Source organism: Arachis stenosperma, chromosome 6 (assembly GCF_014773155.1).
Source record: "Arachis stenosperma cultivar V10309 chromosome 6, arast.V10309.gnm1.PFL2, whole genome shotgun sequence".
NCBI lineage: Eukaryota > Viridiplantae > Streptophyta > Magnoliopsida > Fabales > Fabaceae > Arachis > Arachis stenosperma.
The window spans coordinates 24,559,688-24,571,121 of NC_080382.1; the positions used below are offsets into that span (position 1 = coordinate 24,559,688).

The following is an 11,434-nucleotide window of genomic DNA, read 5'->3' on the forward strand; positions in this document are numbered from 1 at the left end:
TCACTTGAGTGATCAGTTCACCTCTATCAACATCAATACAGCCTTTGCTGTGGCTAGGAAGGGTCTGCCAAGGATGATGGATTCATCCATGCACTTCCCAGTCTCTAGGACTATGAAATCAGCAGGGATGTAATGGTCTTCAATCTTCACCAGAACATCCTCTACTAGCCCATAAGCTTGTTTTCTTGAATTGTCTGCCATCTCTAGTGAGATTCTTGCAGTTTGTACCTCAAAGATCCCTAGCTTCTCCATTACAGAGAGAGGCATGAGGTTTATACTTGACCCTAAGTCACACAGAGCCTTCTTGAAGGTCATGGTGCCTATGGTACAAGGTATTGAAAACTTCCCAGGATCTTGTCTTTTTTGAGGTAATTTCTGCCTAGACAAGTCATCCAGTTCTTTGGTGAGCAAAGGGGGTTCATCCTCCCAAGTCTCATTACCAAATAACCTGTCATTTAGCTTCATGATTGCTCCAAGGTATTTAGCAACTTGCTCTTCAGTGACATACTCATCCTCTTCAGAGGAAGAATACTCATCAGAGCTCATGAATGGCAGAAGTAAATCCAATGGAATCTCTATGGTCTCATTGTGAGCCTCGGATTCCCATGGTTCCTCATTAGGGAACTCATTGGAGGTCAGTGGACGTCCATTGAGGTCTTTCTCAGTGGCGTTCACTGCCTCTTCATCCTCTCCAAGTTCGGCCATATTGATGACCTTGCACTCTCCTTTTGGATTTTCTTCTGTATTGCTTGGAAGAGTACTAGGAGGGAGTTCAGTAATTTTCTTGCTCAGCTGACCCACTTGTGCCTCCAAGTTTCTAATGGAGGACCTTGTTTCAGTCATGAAACTTTGAGTGATTTTGATTAGATCATAGACCATGGTTGCTAAGTCAGAGTGGCTCTGCTTAGAACTCTCTGTCTGTTGCTGAGAAGATGATGGAAAGGGCTTGCCATTGCTAAACCTGTTTCTTCCACCATTATTATTGTTGAAACCTTGTTGAGGTCTCTGTTGATCCTTCCATGAGAGATTTGGATGATTTCTCCATGAAGAATTATAGGTGTTTCCATAGGGTTCTCCCATATAATTCACCTCTTCCATTGAAGGGTTCTCAGGATCATAAGCTTCTTTTTCAGATGAAGCATCCTTAGTACTGCTTGGTGCATTTTGCATTCCAGACAGACTTTGAGAGATCAAATTGACTTGTTGGGTCAATATTTTGTTCTGAGCCAGTATGGCATTCAGAGTATCAATCTCAAGAACTCCTTTCTTCTGATTTGTCCCATTGTTCACAGGATTCCTTTCAGAAGTGTACATGAATTGGTTATTTGCAACCATTTCAATGAGCTCTTGAGCTTCTGTAGGCGTCTTCTTCAGATGAAGAGATCCTCCAGTAGAGCTATCCAAAGACATCTTGGACAGTTCAGACAGACCATCATAGAAAATACCTATGATGCTCCATTTAGAAAGCATATCAGAAGGACATTTTCTGATCAATTGTTTGTATCTTTCCCAAGCTTCATAGAGGGATTCTCCTTCCTTCTGTCTGAAGGTTTGGACTTTCACTCTAAGCTTACTCAATTTTTGAGGTGGAAAGAACTTTGCCAAGAAGGCATTGACTAGCTTTTCCCAAGAGTTCAGGCTGTCTTTAGGTTGTAAGTCCAACCATATTCTAGCTCTGTCTCTTATAGCAAAAGGGAATAGCATAAGTCTGTAGACCTCAGGGTCAACCCCATTAGTCTTGACAGTGTCACAGATTTGCAAGAACTCAGCTAAAAACTGAGGAGGATCTTCCAATGGAAGTCTATGGAACTTGCAATTCTGTTGCATTAGAGAAACTAATTGAGGCTTAAGCTCAAAGTTGTTTGCTCCAATGGCAGGGATAGAGATGCTTCTCCCATAGAAGTCGGGAGTAGGTGCAGTAAAGTCACCCAGCACCTTCCTTGCATTGTTGGTATTGTTGTTGTTTTCGGCTGCCATGGGTTCTTCTTCTTTGAAGATTTCTGTTAGGTCCTCTACAGAGAGTTGTGCCTTAGCTTCTCTTAGCTTTCGCTTCAAGGTCCTTTCAGGTTCAGGGTCAGCCTCAACAAGAATGCTTTTGTCTTTGCTCCTGCTCATATGAAAGAGAAGAGAACAAGAAAATGTGGAATCCTCTATGTCACAGTATAGAGATTCCTTGAGGTGTCAGAGGAACAGAAAAATAGAAGGAAGAGGTAGAAGAATTCAAACTTAGTGAGATAGAGTTCGAATTGTGCATTGAGAAGGAGTGATACTCCATAAATAGAAGGATGTGAGAAGAGGGGAAGAGATTTTTCGAAAATTAAGTAAAAGATTTTAAAAACATTTTGAAAAACTTTTTGAAGAAGATATGATTGAAAACTTTTTTGAAAAAGATGTGATTTAAAAGTTATGGTTTTAAAAAGATGTGATTGAGAAGATATGATTTGAAAAACAATTTAAAAAGATTTGATTTTAAAAAAAATTAATGACTTGGCTAACAAGAAAAGATATGATTCAAACATTAAACCTTTCTCAACAGAAAAGGCAACATACTTGAAATGTTGAATCAAATCATTAATTGTTAGCAAGTATATTTGAAAAAGGAAAGAAATTGATTTTGAAAAAGATTTGATTGAAAAGATATGATTTAAAAAAGATTTGATTTTGAAAAACTTTGAAAACTTGAAAATAATTTGCATTAAAAACAAAATCTTCCCTCTTGTGCCATCCTGGCGTTAAACGCCCAGAATGGTATCCATTCTGGTGTTTAACGCCCAAAATGCTACCTTTTTGGGCGTTAAACGCCCAGCCAGGTATCCTGGTTGGCGTTTAAACGCCAGTTTTTCCTTCTTCACTGGGCGTTTTGAACGCCCAGCTTTTTCTGTATAATTCCTCTGCTGCATGTACTGAATCTTCAGTTCCCTGTATTATTGACTTGAAAACAGAACCAAGATCAAATAAACAATGCATGCAAGACACCAAACTTAAAAGGAGACACTAGACTCAACAAGAAACATAAAATATTTTTGGTTTTTTTATGATTTTGTAATTTTTTTGGATTTTTCGAAAATTAAGTGGAAAAGAAAATAAAGGTCTCAAAATTCTTAATGAGAATTCCAGGAATCATGCAATGTTAGTCTAAAGCTTCAGTCTAAAGGAATTAGACATGGATAGCCAAGCTTCAGCAGGACATTGCATTCAAGAGCTAAATTGATGAGAATCAATCAGCTTTAGTGATGATAAGATCATCACCTTGAAACACTAGAATTCATTCTTAAGAACTCTGAAAAATACCTAATCTAAGCAACAAGATGAGCCGTCAGTTGTCCATACTCGAAACAATCCCCGGCAACGGCGCCAAAAACTTGGTGCACAAAATTGTGATCAATACTTTTCACAACTCAAATAATCCCTAGTAATGGCCCCAAAGACTTGGTGCTCAATACCATGGCATAAACACAACTTCGCACAACTAACCAGCAAGTGCACTGGGTCGTCCAAGTAATAAACCTTACGCGAGTAAGGGTCGATCCCACGGAGATTGTTGGTATGAAGCAAGCTATGGTCATCTTGTAAATCTCAGTCAGGCAGACTCAAATGGTTATAAATGATTTATGAATAAAACATAAAGATAAGGATAGAGATACTTATGCAATTCATTGGTAGAATTTCAGATAAGCGAATGGAGATGCTTTGTCCCTTCTGTCTCTCTGCTTTCCTACTGTCTTCATCCAATCCTTCTTACTCCTTTCCATGGCAAGCTGTATGTTGGGCATCACCATTGTCAATGGCTACAGTCCCGTCCTCTCAGTGGAAATGTTCAACGCACACTGTCACGGCACGGCTATCCAGCTGTCGGTTCTCGATCATGTCGGAATAGAATCTAGTGATTCTTTTGCATCTGTCACTAACACCCCACAATCGCGAGTTTGAAGCTTGTCATAGTCGTTCAATCATTGAATCCTACTCAGAATACCACAGACAAGGTTTAGACCTTCCAGATTCTCTTGAATGCCGCCATCAATTCTAGCTTATACCACGAAGATTCCGGTTAAAGAATCCAAGAGATATCTACCCAATCTAAGGTAGAACGGAGGTGATTAACGATCACACGTTCATAGGTGAGAATGATGATTAGTGTCACAGATCATCACATTCATCAAGTTGAAGAACAAGTGATATATTGGAACAAGAACAAGCTAAATTGAATAGAAGAACAATAGTAATTGCATTAATACTCGAGGTACAGCAGAGCTCCACACCTTAATCTATGGTGTGTAGAAACTCCACCGTTAAAAATACATAAGAACAAGGTCTAGGCATGGCCGTGAGACCAGACCCCAGTGATCAAAAGATTCAAAGATCTCTCGATGAAAAATACAATAGTAAAAGGTCATATTTATAGAGAACTAGTAGCTTAAGGTTTACAAAGATGAGTAAATGACATAAAAATCCACTTCCGGGCCCACTTGGTGTGTGCTTGGGCTGAACATTTGAAGCATTTTCGTGTAGAGACTCTTCTTGGAGTTAAACGCCAGCTTTTGTGCCAGTTTGGGCGTTTAACTCCCATTCTTGTGCCAGTTCCGGCGTTTAACGCCGGGCATTCTTGAGCTGATTTGGAACGCCGGTTTGGGCCATCAAATCTCGGGCAAAGTATGGACTATTATACATTGCTGGAAAGCCCAAGATGTCTACTTTCTAACACCGTTGAGAGCGCGCCAATTGGGCTTCTGTAGCTCCATAAAATTTACTTCGAGTGCAGGGAGGTCAGAATCCAACAGCATCTGCAGTCCATTTCAGTCTCTGAATCAGATTTTTGCTCAGGTCCCTCAATTTCAGCCAGAAAATACCTGAAATCACAGAAAAATACACAAACTCATAGTAAAGTCCAGAAAAGTAAATTTTATTTAAAAACTAATAAAAATATGCTAAAAACTAACTAAATCATACTAAAAACAATGCCAAAAAGCGTACAAATTATCCGCTCATCATGTACCTTTGGTCTGCCGATTGGTCTCTTTATGATGGGAGGATCTGGTCTCGAATACTCAATCCGTGTCCAAAATTCCTGACTAGGCACCGGTTGAATAGCATATGCATATGTCTTATGGATTGACTCCATGCATAACCATGGATGCACATATTCTTCTGGTTGATCATGTCTTTTCCTTATTGCTGCCAATGCATGGATACAGGGCATGCCTATAACAGAGCAACATCATGCAATTGTTTTAAATGAAACCAGAAAATTGAGAACAGTAAAACAAGTAAATCAGAATATACTTAACGTCCCTACTAACCAGTCAGCTGCCATTTGTTGCATGAGCAGGTTTGCTTGATGAGATCCACATCCACCTTTGTTGTCTTACGACTCACTTCGAACCTCTTTCGATCTTCGTCACCTGTCCACTCTGCAACCCACTTATTACTGGGCCTAATAAGACGATCCAGCCTCTTCTGCTGTACATGTGCCAGCTTTCCAGAAACATTTTGTAGCAACTGCTTATGCTTGACCATCCTCCGCATTAGATAGCACCTTATTTCTTCACACATTGTGAGCATAGGCCTGCTTCTATAGTTTACAATCTTCGAGTTGATCACCTCACACATGTTATTTGTGAGGTTGTCCACTTTTGGTCCATGTGAGAAGTAGGCCTTCACCCAAGTTGCAGGCTCGAATTTCGATAAATACTCCCATGCACCCTGGTTGATTCGCTTGAGTTTCTCCATTTGCTCCTTAAATTCTGGTATTGTGGTGCATTTAGCACAGTCCCAAACCACCTCCCGAATATAGAGATCCTTAAATCGATTGATAAAATTTTTCCAAATGTGCATCACACAGTTCCGGTGATGGGCATTTGGCATAACTGCCTTCAAAGCAGGTAGCAGTCCCTACAGTTCAATTTAACAAATAAATCAAGTACCCAAGTTGCAGTCATCATACCAACATCACTTAATCAAAGTAGTATTCAACAATATATTAACTAACACAGCAGCAGTGCATTCATAGTAACTAAAGCAGTAGTGCATTCATAGTAAAAAAGCAGTAGTGCATTCATAGTAACTAAACCAGCACTAACTCTTATTAACTAAAACAGCAGCAACTCATACTTAGATATGCACAAGTAGTGCATTCATACAAACATCACTAAGTCATATAAACTAAATCAGCAGCTACTCATACTTAAATATACAGCAGTAGTACATTCACACTAAACCAGCACTAAGTCATATAAACTTTATAATGTATTTTTAGTTTACATGTAGAATGAAGTCATTGTTTATGATTGTTTATGTATGTATAATAGTAGAAATAAAGTGAATTGAGACTGAGACACAATGAGACAGTAGTAGTGATTTCGGGCTAACAAGTTCTGCTGCATATTATATCAAGTTATCAACTGAACATAAAAACAAATCAAAGATATTATCTATTTTACCATTAAATATTAAATACATATATATATCCATCACAGATCCCAAAGACACCTTGTGGCTTCGCTATATGCTAAAATTATATGCTATTTTCCTTCTCACATGCCTAAATTTTTAACTACTTGACATGAATATAAATGATGGGATCTATCTTTTTATTTTTCGTATTTTACATAAGTTTAGTACAAATTATGTAGACAGCATATAATTTCTCATATTATATTGAAAAAGACTCCATTACATATTCAAACAATATATAAATACCGTAGTGAAAACTGAAAGCAATTCCATATTATACTTTATCAATGCTTATTATTAATTAATTAATGACTACTTCTAATAAATCTAAAATATTATGTACTTGACTTGACTTGGTGCATAGATATTATTAATAATCAGTTAATAATGATGAGATTATTGAGATCAGCAGGAACGTAGTAGACTGGTAGGTGTCTAGGAATCTCTTCGGAATTGATCTATCTATCTATCTATGTTGCCGTTAATCAAATGAAAGACTGCATCATCACCCTGCTCATCAACTACAATATTTTCACTTCTCATAAGTACACTAGTATCTAATATTATAATGTTATAATAGTTTAAAGAGAAACTCTTGAGTCTATGGCTAATAACTTTATAAACTAAGTCAGCAGCTACTCAGACTTACATATGCAGTAGTAGTACATTCATACTAACATCACTAAGTCATATTAATTAAAACAGCAATCATTCGTACTAACTAAAGCAGCAGGTGGACACATGTATTAAGAAATAACATAGTCTTAATCAACACTAAGTAATAATCAAGTTTACCTTTTGTTGGTCGGACATAAAGTTCCATCCATGAGTCTGAACATCCCCCAAATCCTCTTCGAGAAGAGTCAAGAACCACTTCCAGGATTCATTAGTTTCAGACCTAGCTACTCCATAGGCAACCACGTAAAATTGGTTATTGGCATCCTGGACAACTGCTGTGAGGAGTTGTCCACCATAATAAGTCTTCAGAAAGCAGCCATCAAGATGTATCAATGGCCTACACCCACTTTTGAACCCCTGTTTACATGCTTCTAATGATGTGTAAAGTTTATCAAAAACAGGGGGGATTGAGGTATAGGAGTGACACACAACTCTGCCCTGGACCCTGGATTGCTTCTTAATATCTCAAACAAATAATCTCTAACATTACTATACTGCTCCCTCTCATTACCCATGATTCTCTCTCTTGCCTCTCTAACTGCTCTGTACACCATTTTTGGATGTGCAGTGAGTGAGAATTCTTCTCTGAGGAAGTCAATAGCCTCATTTGTCCTCATATGAGGCTGTGTATTCATTCTCTTCTCAACCTTTAAGCTAATCCAATATTGATCAGCCGCATTACTTCCCATGTCCCTTGCACATGTATGGTCATTCTTGTAAGTCTTAACCTGGTAGCATTGCAGAGACTTGTTGTATGATAAATGAACCAGCCACGGACACTCATCATCCATGCATCCCACCCTCACTCTCTCTTTGTCATTCTTAATCCAACTTAGCTCCCTACCCTCAGCAATGAATGAGTCTTTTACAACTTCCTTAAATCTGTCAATGGTGGCAAACCTTGTCCCTAACTCAAACCTCCCCTCTCCATGCTCATAATCGTCATCAAACTCAGGGAATTTATGCTTGCTAGATTCATCATCTGATGAAATAGGTGTATGTAAAGTCTCAGATTCATAGTCATATACCGGGTCATCATCATCATCTTGCATCAAGCTCTCATAGAACCTAACATCTTGGTCCATGTTGGGCTGTGGGCCTCTGTTGGGCTGCACATTAGGATCAGGCCCAACATAATTTCTGGTCTGCTGCTCATTGGGTCCACTGCTTTGTCCCATCTTCTTCCACATCTTCCTCTTTCTTTTAGCACCTGTCTTGTTTGCACTTGTCTTCTTTGGAGACACAGCTTTCTTCTTTTCCTTCATTACTCTTTGCCTTTTGCTACCCTCATCATCAGCACTTGTATCATCATCATCACTGTCACTTTCAAACCCGGGAGGTGGAGGTTTGTAGGGCTCATCCTCCGTACTCTCATACCCATCATCAGAGGACAAACTCTGGTCATCCACCAAAACCTCTCCCTCATCAGGACTCTTATTTTGCTTTCCAGCATTCTCCACAATCTCAGGTTCATCAACCGGGTGATCAAAGTATAGGTAAAACTCGTCAGTCTCTGTATTCTTCATTTTGTTCTCTCGCATTTCGTTAATCCCTGCATCCCCAGTGAGAATATGCAACCCAGACTCAATATCAGGACTCATTGGATCATACCAATAAACTGTCTTGTATGATTGGTACCCCAAGCCCTTGAACAGTGTGATCAAGTCTCCAAAATTAACGAATTCCAGGTCCATTTCTGGAAACTTCTCCACCTTTCCATTTTTGTAAACTAGACAGCCATTACTCTCTCTCACAAAATTACCTCCATGGTGGAACACAGGCACTACAAACACATCAACCATCTGACACAAGAAAAACGGAAAACTGTAAACAATGATCAAGAATTACTCTATTCACATATTAAAAGGCAGGAACCTTCAACATCCAAAATGAAAAATAACCGAGAAAATTTTGGGGCCCTAACTGTGATTTAACTTCAACCCAAAATTCCGATTACTTTTTTCACAACTTCTATCAACATGCACGCTCAGTCCATTCACATCATACTTCATACTTGCAGTGATATTTAACCTCACAATCCACTAACTACGCTACAGTTCAGAGTTCTTACCTTCGGTGACGAAGCCAGCAACTCAGACAACAATAGACGCCGCTTCGACAGCCACTCCACACGGCGAACGTCTCAGCTCTGGGTTGTGATCTTTTTGGAGGGAGAAACAGAGTATGATGAACGTTGGTATTCCTTAGGGTTAATTGTAATTCAGAAGGGGAGATGTGGGTGTAAAGGGTATTGTAACAGACTTTGTATTGTAAGGGTAGGGTGGCAAAACGACGTAGTTTAGTGGTGCAGGGACTTCATTGTCCAATTTTCGAAGGGAGCTTTCTACTCAGTAGTCCATCTGTCAACCATGCGTGCCACGTCATCCTCAGGGGAGCCAGATCAGACTTCTCCGATGGGTCCGGCGGAGGCAAATCCACGGAGGGACTCATCCGTCCAAAATTTGCTAAGGTCGGGGATTTAAAAGTATTTTCAAATACTCAGGGACGAAAATGTCCACGGGCCAAAAGCTCAGGGACCTATTTGTCCTTTTGTCAAAATACTAAAATACTATTATAAATTATCAAAGCTGCAAGAACAAATTAGAAAGAACAGAACTAAACTAATTCATTGAATGGCATTACTGTAACAACACAAATACACAATCCACATCATTGACGAAACTTAACTTTCTTTTCAAGTTAATCATTCTCTAAGTACATAAATTCTTTTCTGGTGTCCTACTCTTTGTCTGCACAAAAATGTGGTACACAAGTATCCATATTTGCTCAACACACTTTTTATTTTTGAATTATTGCTAACAAAATTTTAAGCATACATACATCCATACCTGGCCATGCACATCACCACAAACAGTAAAATGTTTGTCATCGAAAACATTTATATCAACAAGAGAAGGCAAAGCTTTCAGCATTTCTCTAGTTTGCAATACAATCTGAAATGCATAACTAATACAAGAACCAAGACAAAACAAGCAAAGTTAGTAAGTGATAACACTTAAAGAATTCAAAGTTATTAATGAACTCCTATGCTTAAGTACCATTTGTGTAAGCACTTTTGATTCTTGAAATCATTCATCATTTTTTCACAAAATCCAAAGTAACAACATCCCCCTCTATTTTTGCTCCTGAATATTGTGGCTCCACATCTAGCATCAAAACAAACTCCAATTTTTTCATGCCCACGAATGAATAACTGCTACAGCTATAGAATAGATGAGGAACATAGAAAAGATCCCATATTTAACGTAGTACCTATAGAATGGAAATCTATGGAGTCGGTTATTGGACGTCTTTGATGCTCTGGCACAGCAATTACTTCTTCAAATTTAAGTTTCATAACAGCTTTTTCACTCCTTCAATTTCTTTTATGCATCAGTGTCATTTGGCACATTTTCTTAACCTATTTTAATTCCGTTCCATACACTTCCGATATTTGCTATTCAAAAAAAAAATACCATAAATTACCAAAGCTGCAAGAACAAATTAGAAAGAACAGAACCAAAAACTCTAAACCAAAAATCATATAGCAAAATAAAAATAGAACCAATTATTAAAACAGAACTAAGAACAACTAATTAGATAAAAAAAATTAGAACAAATAATTTACCTAAAAGCTAAGAGGCATCCCCATTCTAGATGCAGAGGAATGGCTACTGCGATGACTACAACGCAAGGACGACAGTGGCTACGAACTTGCAAAGGACGACGAACGATGGCTCTGGTGCGTGGAGTAGACGACGTGCTGCTGAAAGAGGTGGTGTGTGGAGGATGACGGGGAGAGAGAACCGTTACACGAAGGGAGAGGGAGAGAAAAGAGCCACACTGCCACGATGGTGCTGTCCGATGGCATTGATAGCAGGGAAGGGGGAGGAGTTTTCGGCGCTGAGAGATGCTGAGAGCTCAGAGGATTGAAGGCTGGAGAGAGGCTAAGCAGAGTTAGGGTTACTGGTGGCTGTGAAAGGGTTAGCCGGTTAGGTCATTTGGAAGGGGAGACTTTTATATAGGTTTTTTTAAGAAAATCGGTTCGGTTCGGTTTGATTAGAGTTTTCAGTATCAAAACCAAAAATCGAACCGAACTACAAAAATAACTGCAAAACATCATTTTTTCGTTCTTTTCAATTTTCAGTTTGTTCGGTTATCGATTTTTCGATTCGGTTAGTCAGTTTTATTCGGTTTTAATCGGTTTTAAACACTCCTAGTTAATTGTTATTTGGACATATTTTGAAGGCTTGTTCACCATTTAATGAGGCAATTAATGGTGGAAAAAAGTATATGTCATAAATCA

The 11,434-nt window shown here is 38.8% G+C and overlaps 1 non-coding gene across 1 annotated transcript; it reads left to right on the top strand.

Moving 5' to 3' along the window:
- The first annotated feature begins 1,464 nt into the window (after positions 1-1,464).
- LOC130937435 (small nucleolar RNA R71) lies at positions 1,465-1,572 on the top strand. Its single transcript, XR_009068655.1, has one exon. It is a non-coding gene; the product is annotated as a small nucleolar RNA R71 (small nucleolar RNA).
- Positions 1,573-11,434: the final 9,862 nt, after the last annotated feature.